Source organism: Hyaena hyaena, unplaced genomic scaffold (genome assembly GCF_003009895.1).
Source record: "Hyaena hyaena isolate Hyena2069 unplaced genomic scaffold, ASM300989v1 scaffold_1103, whole genome shotgun sequence".
In the NCBI taxonomy this organism is placed as follows: domain Eukaryota; kingdom Metazoa; phylum Chordata; class Mammalia; order Carnivora; family Hyaenidae; genus Hyaena; species Hyaena hyaena.
The window spans coordinates 44,916-54,819 of record NW_024081730.1 but is presented as its reverse complement, the minus strand read 5'-3'; positions in this window follow the sequence as shown (position 1 = coordinate 54,819).

Genomic DNA, 9,904 nt, shown 5'->3' with positions numbered 1-9,904 from the left:
AATAAGTCAGGCAGAGAAGGACAGATACCATATGTTTGCACATATAGGTGGATTAGAAGGAAGCTAACAGAGGACCATGAGGGAGAAGAAGGGGAAAAATAGTTGGGGAGAGGGAGGGAGGCAAACCCTGAGAGACTCTTGAGTGCTGAGAACAAACTGAGGGCTGATGGAGGTGGGGGAGAAGGGAAGGGGGGTGATGGGCATGGGGGAGGCACTTGTTGGGATGAGCACTGGGTGTTATATGGAAACCAACTCGATAATAAACTATTTAAATTTAAAAAAAGAAAAAAATTGTACAAAATTTATATGATAAAATTAAACTAGTTTAGTTCGACATTTTGTGATTGCAAAATACTCAACAATTTTACCAAAGTGGAACTTTCCTCATTTTTCTTCTCAGACCTTCTCCCCACTCCCTAGTGTCCAAAATGCTGGTTTGGTTTACCAGGTAATTCCTACCTTATGTGTTGGAATAATTAAATGAGATAATGAATTATCTCATTAATTGGTAAGTTCTCAGTAAATATTAGTTGTATCTTTGAAGACAAAACAGCTATCCAAATTAAGAGAGGGTGTGGCTTAGGGAGGGGGCTACACGGTTACTCAGTAAACTCTCATGACAACTGTATAGGTCAGCTACAGTGTTGAACAAACATGCCCACTCAATTTCAATACCCCCCCCCCGCCACATTCTTTTTCCTACCCCCAGTTTTTCATAGGTATTCAGCTATAAAACCAAACAATGTTCATGAATCCTCTAGGAATAAAGCCCCAAGAATTGAGAGCACTTGATAATGACTTGCCTGGGATTATTACATTAGATGAACTACAACAAAAACAAGTTTTGAATTTAGAATAATGACATTATTTTTTGCTTTCCAATTATGATAGTGTTGCAGTTCTTAGTAGAAGTCTGTTTGGGAGTAAAGTTTTTTTCTGCAATGCTGCATTTGGAAGCCATGGTGGCCACTGTTTCATGAATGGAGGGGAGTGTTCATTCTTCCAGCATGGAAGGAATTTGTACTGTAAGCCACTTTATAAAAATGGCCATGCAACTCTTCAGAATCACTTTGTCAGTTATGTAACCAAACTTTGCTGATGACACCTGGAGTAAGTGAACTATTTACATATTTAAACGGGGATGTTTAGGGGTACCTGGCTAGTTCAGTTGGTAGAGCATGTGACTTTTGATCTCAAAGAGGTGAGTTCAAACCCTATGTTGGTATGGAGTCTACATAAAAATAAATAAATAAAGAGGGATGTTTAACTTGCATGTAGAATACCTTGGAAGTGTTCAAGTCAGAGCAGGTTATCTGGACTCATGCACTAGTTGGCAGCTGGGCTGAAGATTCTTGCAAAAGCTGAGGACTCTTGCAAAAGTCCAATGAGTGGCCTGAAATTGGAGTTCCCCTGCTAAGTTATTTTTCCAAGGGTAGATATGAGAAAATGAAGAACTGCCTCTCTAGGGTTGCAAGGAGCCAGACCTTCAAAGAGAGGCACCTGTCAAGTAAGCTATTGATGTATCATTCTTGGAGTCTGGTGGACAACACTAGCATCTTGACTGCAAGTGTCAGTCATGGTTGAAATCATTCAGACACCTCCACATGTCTGTCACAATTGCTGGGGGCAATCAGTTCACTTATCACTCTTTTTTAATTTGAAGTATAGCTGACATTCTATGCCATACTAGTTTCATGTGTACAACACAGTGATCAGACAATGCTATACATTACTCAGTGCTTGTCAAAGTAAGTGTATGGTCACCGTCTGTCACCATACAATGTTATTACTATGTTATTACATTATCAACTATATTCCTTATGTGCAGTTTTCATCTCTGTGACTTAATTATTTTACAACTGGAAAATTTGTACCTCTTAATTTCCTTTATCTGCCTTGTCCATCCTCCTACCCACTAAGACTTATAACTCTGGAGCAGCTAGGGCTAAGAGAACAGCTTCTGCTTCAGGATACTTTAGTTTGGATTTCCCCAGAAGCTGGCCCTGAGACAAGAATTCAAGCAATGTGAATGCTTGTGATTTTTCCACTTTGTGTTTTCTGGCAAGTAAACTGAAGAGTTGGGTTGTTCTGTGGCACACTTCCAATGTTCAGGATCTAGTTTTCTAGTGTCAAGAGGTTGAGTGAAGGGTATTTGTTGTTTTGCCCATGTGTGTCTATCTGGTGTGGTATGGTGTGGACCAATAGTTGGGGTGGATCACAGTCAAGGTGATGTGTTTCTTTCTAGAGCCAACAGGTCCCATATCATCCTTCTGAGTGCCACTCATCCTGACTGTCCTGTGGCTGGTGGCTGTCCTAGTGGAACCGATTCACATTGTTGCTCTGGAAGTCACTTCTAAAAGCCTAGTCTGGTCTGGATTCTGCTCCTCTGGCTCTTCCAAAAATTGTGTAAGTACTTGATTCCATTGATCTAAAGCATGCCTGTTTAAGATACTTGTGATGGGTTGTGTTTCTACAATTAAACTTCAACTGATAGATGATATATCATAGTACCACACTTTTCTTTCTATATGATCTTTGTATGACCATATAGAATATGGGTTTTCTATTCAGATGGTTCCACGAAGATGGGCTTATAGCAACTTCAGCTAGTATAATAGCTTAGGTGGTGGGTCTCAGTCAGGGCCGATTTCTCCCCGGTGACATTTTTTTGGTTAGCACAACTGGTAAGGGTGATATCAGTATTTAGTGAGTAGAGGACAGGGAGACTGATAAACATCTTACATGGGACATCTACCTGCAGCAAGAAATTCTCCAGGCTGAAATTTTAATAGTGCTGAAGTTGGGAAACTCTGACTAATGGATTTGTTAGGTTATATGGGGTGGTGTACATAATCTCCAAAAGAGCAAAGAGCTTTGCTAATCCAACACACAGCCAGGTGGGGTGCCCAAATACCATCCAGACTGTTGTAGGAAATGCCCTGATGTTGCCTTCTCATGGCTTGAAGTGTTGGGTGCCAAACACTCTCATGAGTGAGTGGTGTGGTTATTGAACCCACTGTGTGGACAGGGGCATGGAGCCAAGGGTAGTATATGATGGAAACTCACAATTGTATTTGCCCTCACTTCCCTGTACCATTACCCTTCCCTTTGTAGGACCCACCTTGGAAAAAAGATAGCTAGTAAGTTAGGTGAGTGACTTGCAAGTTCTGCCAAGGGATAGAATGGCATTTATCTCTCATCCAAATTGGTGATAGTTTGAAAGATGTTTCTGACTTTAAGGCATTTTGTTCAGACATATAAATAATTCTGTTTGTGGGTGTACATATGTGTGTGTGTTCATGCACACACATGTGCTGGTTATTTGTTTAATTACTTCCCAGGTAATTTAAGATTATGTTGTTGTTGAAGAAATCAGACAATAAAGAAGATGTAGAGATAAAAGCAACTCCCCCATCTTGAAAATTCCACCTTAATCCCAAACCCACCACCCTCCCCAGAGGTTTAGCGTACATTTTATTTTATTAACATTTATTATTTTTGAGACAGAGAGAGACAGAGCATGATTGGGGGAGGGGCAAAGAGAGACAGAATCTGAAGCATGCTCCAGGCTCCGTGCTGTCAACATAGCTGACCCACGAACTGTGAGATCATGACCTGAGCCCAAAGTCAGATGCTTAACTGACTGAACCACCCAGACGCCCCTGGTGTATATTTCAGATATTTGGTGTACATATGTTTTCTATGCATTTATATGCACACATAGGCATGTAGAAAGCATATAATCTTGGTTTTAAGACTTACTTAATTTCTGTGTTTGATCATACATGTAATTCTGTAACTTCTTTTCCCTCTCCCACTTTTTTTCTTTTAACTTGGCATGTCCTGAAGTGTTTTACACACAGGGATGTAAGCGTCCCCTCTTCCAGTTGGCTGCTGTCTAGTGCAGCATGGTACAGATGTGTCACATTTAGGCAACTCTAGAGTGGCAACCATAGACCCTCCACCTACAGACAGCTTGCCTGGGTTTAAATCGTGGCTTTACCACTTAACACATGTACAACGTTGTGCACATTGGTTAGTTTCCTGATGCCCCAGTTTTCTCTATTTCCTAGTGCCTTGGCTCTTGCTTCTGTAAAAAGTATGAACTTTTTGAAGCCATTTGCTTACAGTAAATCAATAAGGTATGTTTATATTGTATCTGCTGTCACCCTGTGTTCCCCAGCACTTGATGTGTGAAGGGACACAGTTTGAGTTCCATGGAATCCTTGCTTCTTCTTTTCTGAAATTTTCTTCTTACAAGGGAAAGAATTCGAAACAGATGCAGTTGAAACCTAAAAATTCCTAGGCATAAGAAATTATATTTTATATAGTTTCCTATAAATGTCCTCTTCATCACCTACGAGGCTATAGAGAGGATATCAGTTGATTCCAATGATTCTTTATTTCACCTTGGCATGTCTTTTATCAGAAATCATATGGAAACTTTTTAATTTATGGGCTTTTATTGCAATCCTCAATTCACCCTGAGTAGTCTATTATTAAGTGTTCTAGAGGTTCTTATTGTCTCTTATCAGAGAATTGTATCTCAGCGCAATTCATCCATAGTCATTCTTCACAGAGAGAATCTTTCATATTACCTTTCTTTCATCTTACAACGACGACTCTTGAATACATCATTATTCCACAATGAGCTTATAAATTATTATCATTAAGCAATTTTTTATATAATCTGATTTTATAAACTGTTTCTTTTTATTATCGTTGGAAGGGAAAACCAGTAAATACATCTGTCTGTTTGGATCCACCATGATAACAGTAATAGAAAAACTAAGTCAGGACATCTTACTGAGTCACAGACATACTGGCTTTGTAATGAGTTCAGATTGGGACCTGCATGTGTACATGGCCAAGCACGCTGGCTCTCTCTGGGTCACACAGGTGCCACCCCCTAATGGCATCTTAATTATAATGCTGAGTTATCAAAATGTCTTTATGCTGGATTTTTTTCCTTCACAGAAATGAGTTATAAAAATATTTTTACTTTTAAATTAAAAAATTTATAATGTTTATTTTTTTTAAATGTTTTATTTATTTCTAGGAGAGAGAGAGACAGCATGAGCAGGGGAGGGTCAGAGAGAGAGGGAGTCACAGACTGAAACAGGCTCCAGGGTGGCAGTCAGCACAGAGCCCGACGCGGGCCTCGAACCCACGAACCGCGAGATCATGACCTAAGCGAAAGTCGGACGCTTAACAGACTAAGCCACCCAGGTGCCCCTATAATGTTTATTTTTGAGAGAGAGTCAGCACGTGCATGACTGGGGGAGGGGCAGGGAGTGAGGGAGACAGAGAATCCAAAGCAGGCTCTGTGCTGTCAGCACAAAACCTGATGTGGAGCTTGAACCTATGCCATGAACTGTGAGATCACGACCCGAGCCAAAGTCGGACGTTCAACTGACTGAGCCACTTAGGTTACCTTTATTTTTAAATTTTTCATTGGTAATTAACATGCAATTTTACATTAGTTTCACGTGTACACCATATTGGTTCAACAGTTCTACACATTAATTAGTGCTCACTACAATAAGTGTAGTCACTACCTGTCACCATACAATGTTATTACAGTATTATTGACTATATTTCCTATACTGTACTTTTCATCATTAAAAATTTATTTATTTTTAATATTTTATTATATATTGTATGTATTCTCTGTATTTAAGAGTCTATTTCTTTGTCCATTTGATTTTTTTTTAGATTCAGTATATAAGTGAAAGCATACAGTATTTGTCTTTCTCTGACTTATTTCCTTTAGCATAATACTCTCTAGGTCCATCCATGTATTGCAAAGGGCAAGATCTCATTATTTTTTTAATGGCTGAGTAATAGTCCATTGTATGTACATACTACTTTTTTATTCATTTAGCTATCAGTGGACACTTAGCTTGCTTCCATGTTTTGGCTACTGTAAATAATGCTGCCAGAAGCATAGGGCTGCATATATCTTTTCAAATTAGTGTTTTGTTTTCTTTGGACAAAAAGTTAAAAATAGAAATACCATCTGAAACAGTAACAAAATATTTTTTCAATGAAGAAAAACTACTTAGGAGTATGTGATTTGCTACATGAAATGGTAACTCAAGGAAGACTCCTTTGCCACCCAGCATTCTCTAGATCACTGCCCCCATCACGCTGTTATCTGTGCTTAGAGAATACAGATATTTCTCTCTGGTCATATATGAGAAGATAACACTTTCCCTCAACAGTACTGTCCAACAGAACTTACCCTGATGATGGAAATGTTTTCTATGTAAAAACAGAGAAGGAGGCAAATCATAAGAGACTCTTATTTAAGTACAGAGGGTTGCTGAATATAGCAATTTAAATATGTATTTAAATACAGAAGGAACTGAGGGTTTTTAGAGAGTAGGTGGGCAGGAGGGGGTAGATAAGATAAATGGGTGATGGGCATTCAGGAGGGCACTTGTTGAGATGAACATTGAGTGTTATATGTAAGTGATGAATCACTAAATTCTACTTCTGAAACCAATATTACACTACATGTTAACTAACTTGAATTTAAATTTAAAAAAAAAAGGAAACGAATATTTTCTATAGCTACTAGCTACAAGTGCAGTATTGACTGTGTGAAATGTGGCTGGTACAACTGAGGAACTGAATTTTAAATTTACTTAATTCTAATAAACTAAAATTTCAACTTAAATCGTCTCGTATTGCCAGTGGCTACCATATTGGACAGGGTAGTTTTAGATCGTCTATAATTCGTCGTATTATATAGTGCATTACTGCTTGATTTGATCTGAATGAATAATTGAGAATTGACTAATTTTTTTTTTTTTTTACCAATCTGGGTAATTCTTTTACCTACATTTAACATTTCTTAAGAAGAGAATAATATTAATAACATCCAGCAACCGCAGAATCATGGTTGCATACTAGGCTGTGTCCTCATACTTTCCCTGGATTAGCCCGTCTAGCCCTCCCACCAGTTATGAAAGATGTACTGCTTTTATGCACATTTTGCAGCTGAGGGAATGGAAGAAGCCCAGAGAGGTCAGTGACTTGCCCAAGGACACACAGCTAATGGCTGCCTGGCTCCAGAATCCCTTCTCTACTAGGATACTGAACAGACACAGTCCTGTGTCTCTCATTTCATTGGCTATGGTACGTGTGATGTCACTGTCACTGGAATAGGGATAGGGTGGGATGTATTAAGGGGATCTTTAGGTACTGAAGAGAGATTAGACTGGATATATTCTGATGCCCATCCTATTTCTAAATTTCTATGATTCTGAGGATTAAGGTATGTAGTTGAATGGAATTTTAGATTCATTCCATGTAAGACCCACTTTTTAAAGGAGCACAATTTAGCTTTTCATCTCATGCTCATGATCAGAAGATATGGGTTGTTTCCTTATTTTCTTGATTGGTGTGTATCATATTTCACTTGTTGGTGGGCACACATATAACAGAGAGGGAAAGGGACTTTCAGAAGGTTATTTTTTCATTTGCTACCAAAGGAAGGATACCTGGGATGTCACAGCCCAGGGATTTACATAAACCATATGCTAAAACCCACCCCCATTTACCAAAAATTCTAATATTCTCTTTTCCTTGCACCATAGTATTTGCTGTATTTCATTATAAGCTGTATCAAATTACTCAAGGGAAATTACAGCTTACAAATTAAGTGAAGGCAAGATGTAAAGGTTTGAGAAATAAACATTATCAGGTTATACACAATAGATGTGAACACTGAACATCTATAAGTTCATGGCAGGTGGTAGTTTTTGTAGGGTCTTTTTCTGCAAAGCTGCGGCCAGGCCTTTAGGGAACATCTAAATGTCTGCAATTTTATGTTAGAATGGAATGAATGCTAGACTATCCAACAAAATGTATAAATACACTAATTATGAAATACCAAAACCTTAATTAGGAAGCATTATTTCAGAGATCCTCTGATTTAACCTCTTTCTTTCCTTTTAAAATTTGTTCTTAAGTGTATGAGTGTTCTTTTTTTGAAACATTTATTTATTTATTTTGAGGGGAGAGGGGTAGAGAGAGAGAGGGAGAGAGAGAATCCCAAGCAGGCTCCATGCTCAGCACAGAGCCTGACACAGGGCTTCATCTCATGACCTGAGCTAAAGTCAGGAATTGGATGCTTAACCAACTGAGCCACCTAGTTACCCCTTGAGTGCTATTTATATATTCTGAATAGTTGTATATGCAGTGTTTTCTCCACAGATGATGCTTGTCTTTTATATTTCCTTATGTTATCTTTTGTCACACACCCATTTAGAAAATTCGAATTGATCAGATTATGGCTCTTTTTTTTTTTTACATTTTCTGTTTTTAAGTCACTTTCCCCTCAACTATTGAGGTATAAAATCACATACACTTAAAGTGTATTTAAATTTGAGCTTATATATATACACATACATACACTCACACAATACACACTGTGAAATATTTACCATAATCAAATTAGTTAATATATTCATTATTTCACAGTTACCTTTTTTTTAAAAATAACTTTTTAGGAAGTTAACTTCTAGAACTACCAGACAATCCACAATTCTACTTCTGAGTATTTATCTTAAGAAAATTAAAACACCAATCTGAAGAGATACATGCACCCTGTGTTTATTACAGCATTATTTACAATGGCCAAGATATGGAAACAACCTAAGAGTTCGTTGTTAAATGAGTGGATAAAGAAGATGTGGTGTGTGTGTGTGTGTGTATAATATGTGTATATACAATGGAATATTACTCAACCATAAAAAAGAATGAGATCTTGCCCTTTGTGACAACATGGGTGGATCTAGAGGGTATAATGTTAAGTGGAATAAGTAAGAGAGAAACACAAATACAGTGTGATTTCAGTTGTATGTAGAATCTAAACAAACAAATGAGCAAAACAAAATAGAAGCAGATTCATAGATACAGAGAACAGACTCGTTGTTACCAGGGGGAAAGGTCCTGGGGGGGTGGGGTTGGGCAGATGAAGTAGGCTAAGGTGATTAGAAGGTACGAACTTCCAATTATAAAATGAGTAAGTCATGGGGATGTAATGTACAGCATAAGGAATATATTCAATAATGTTGTAATAACTTTGTGTGGTGACAGATGGTAACCAGACTTACTGTGGGGATAATTTTGTAATGTATAAATAGCAACTCACTATGATGTACACCTGAAACTAACAGGATATTGTATGTTAATTATTCTTCAATAAAAAAATAAAACAAAATTTTTTTCCTTTCCAAAATTATAATCTCACATAGTGGGTGTAATGTTTTCAAGGGCCTTGTGCCCACCCAAAATTTAATTTTGTGCACAATGTGAATAAGAAATGTTGTTTTGTTTTGTTTTCCCTAACATCGCTTATTGTGGATTGCATCTTTTCCACCCCATGGAACTGTAGTACCTTCTCTGTCATATTCTGTCTATGTGTGGATTTGGCTTTTTTATTCTGCTGCATTTGTAAATGTATCTATCCCTGTATCATTTGCCTATGGTTTTAATCACTAAAACTTTATATTGTGTGTTGATTTCTGGTAAGGCAACTCTCCCTACATGTTCTTCTTTTTAAAATTAATTTTACATATTCCAAAAATCTTTCCTCTTTTGTATCAGTGTTGCTCAACTTTCGCACTATTGACGTTTGGAGCCAGATTACTCTGTGGTAAGAGGTGACGTGTTTGCATTGTAGGATGATTAGCAGAATCCCTGATCTCTCCCCACTGGATCTTCAGACAATGTCAAATGTCCACTTAAGGCTTAAGTCATCCCTGCTTATAAACTATGGTTCTATGCAAATTGATTTTATAGGAATCCCCATGTATTGGATTCCAAAAATGTTTGGTTTGGGTGTGAATTGAAATTATGTTAAACTTAGATGATTTTTTGGAAGAATCACTAT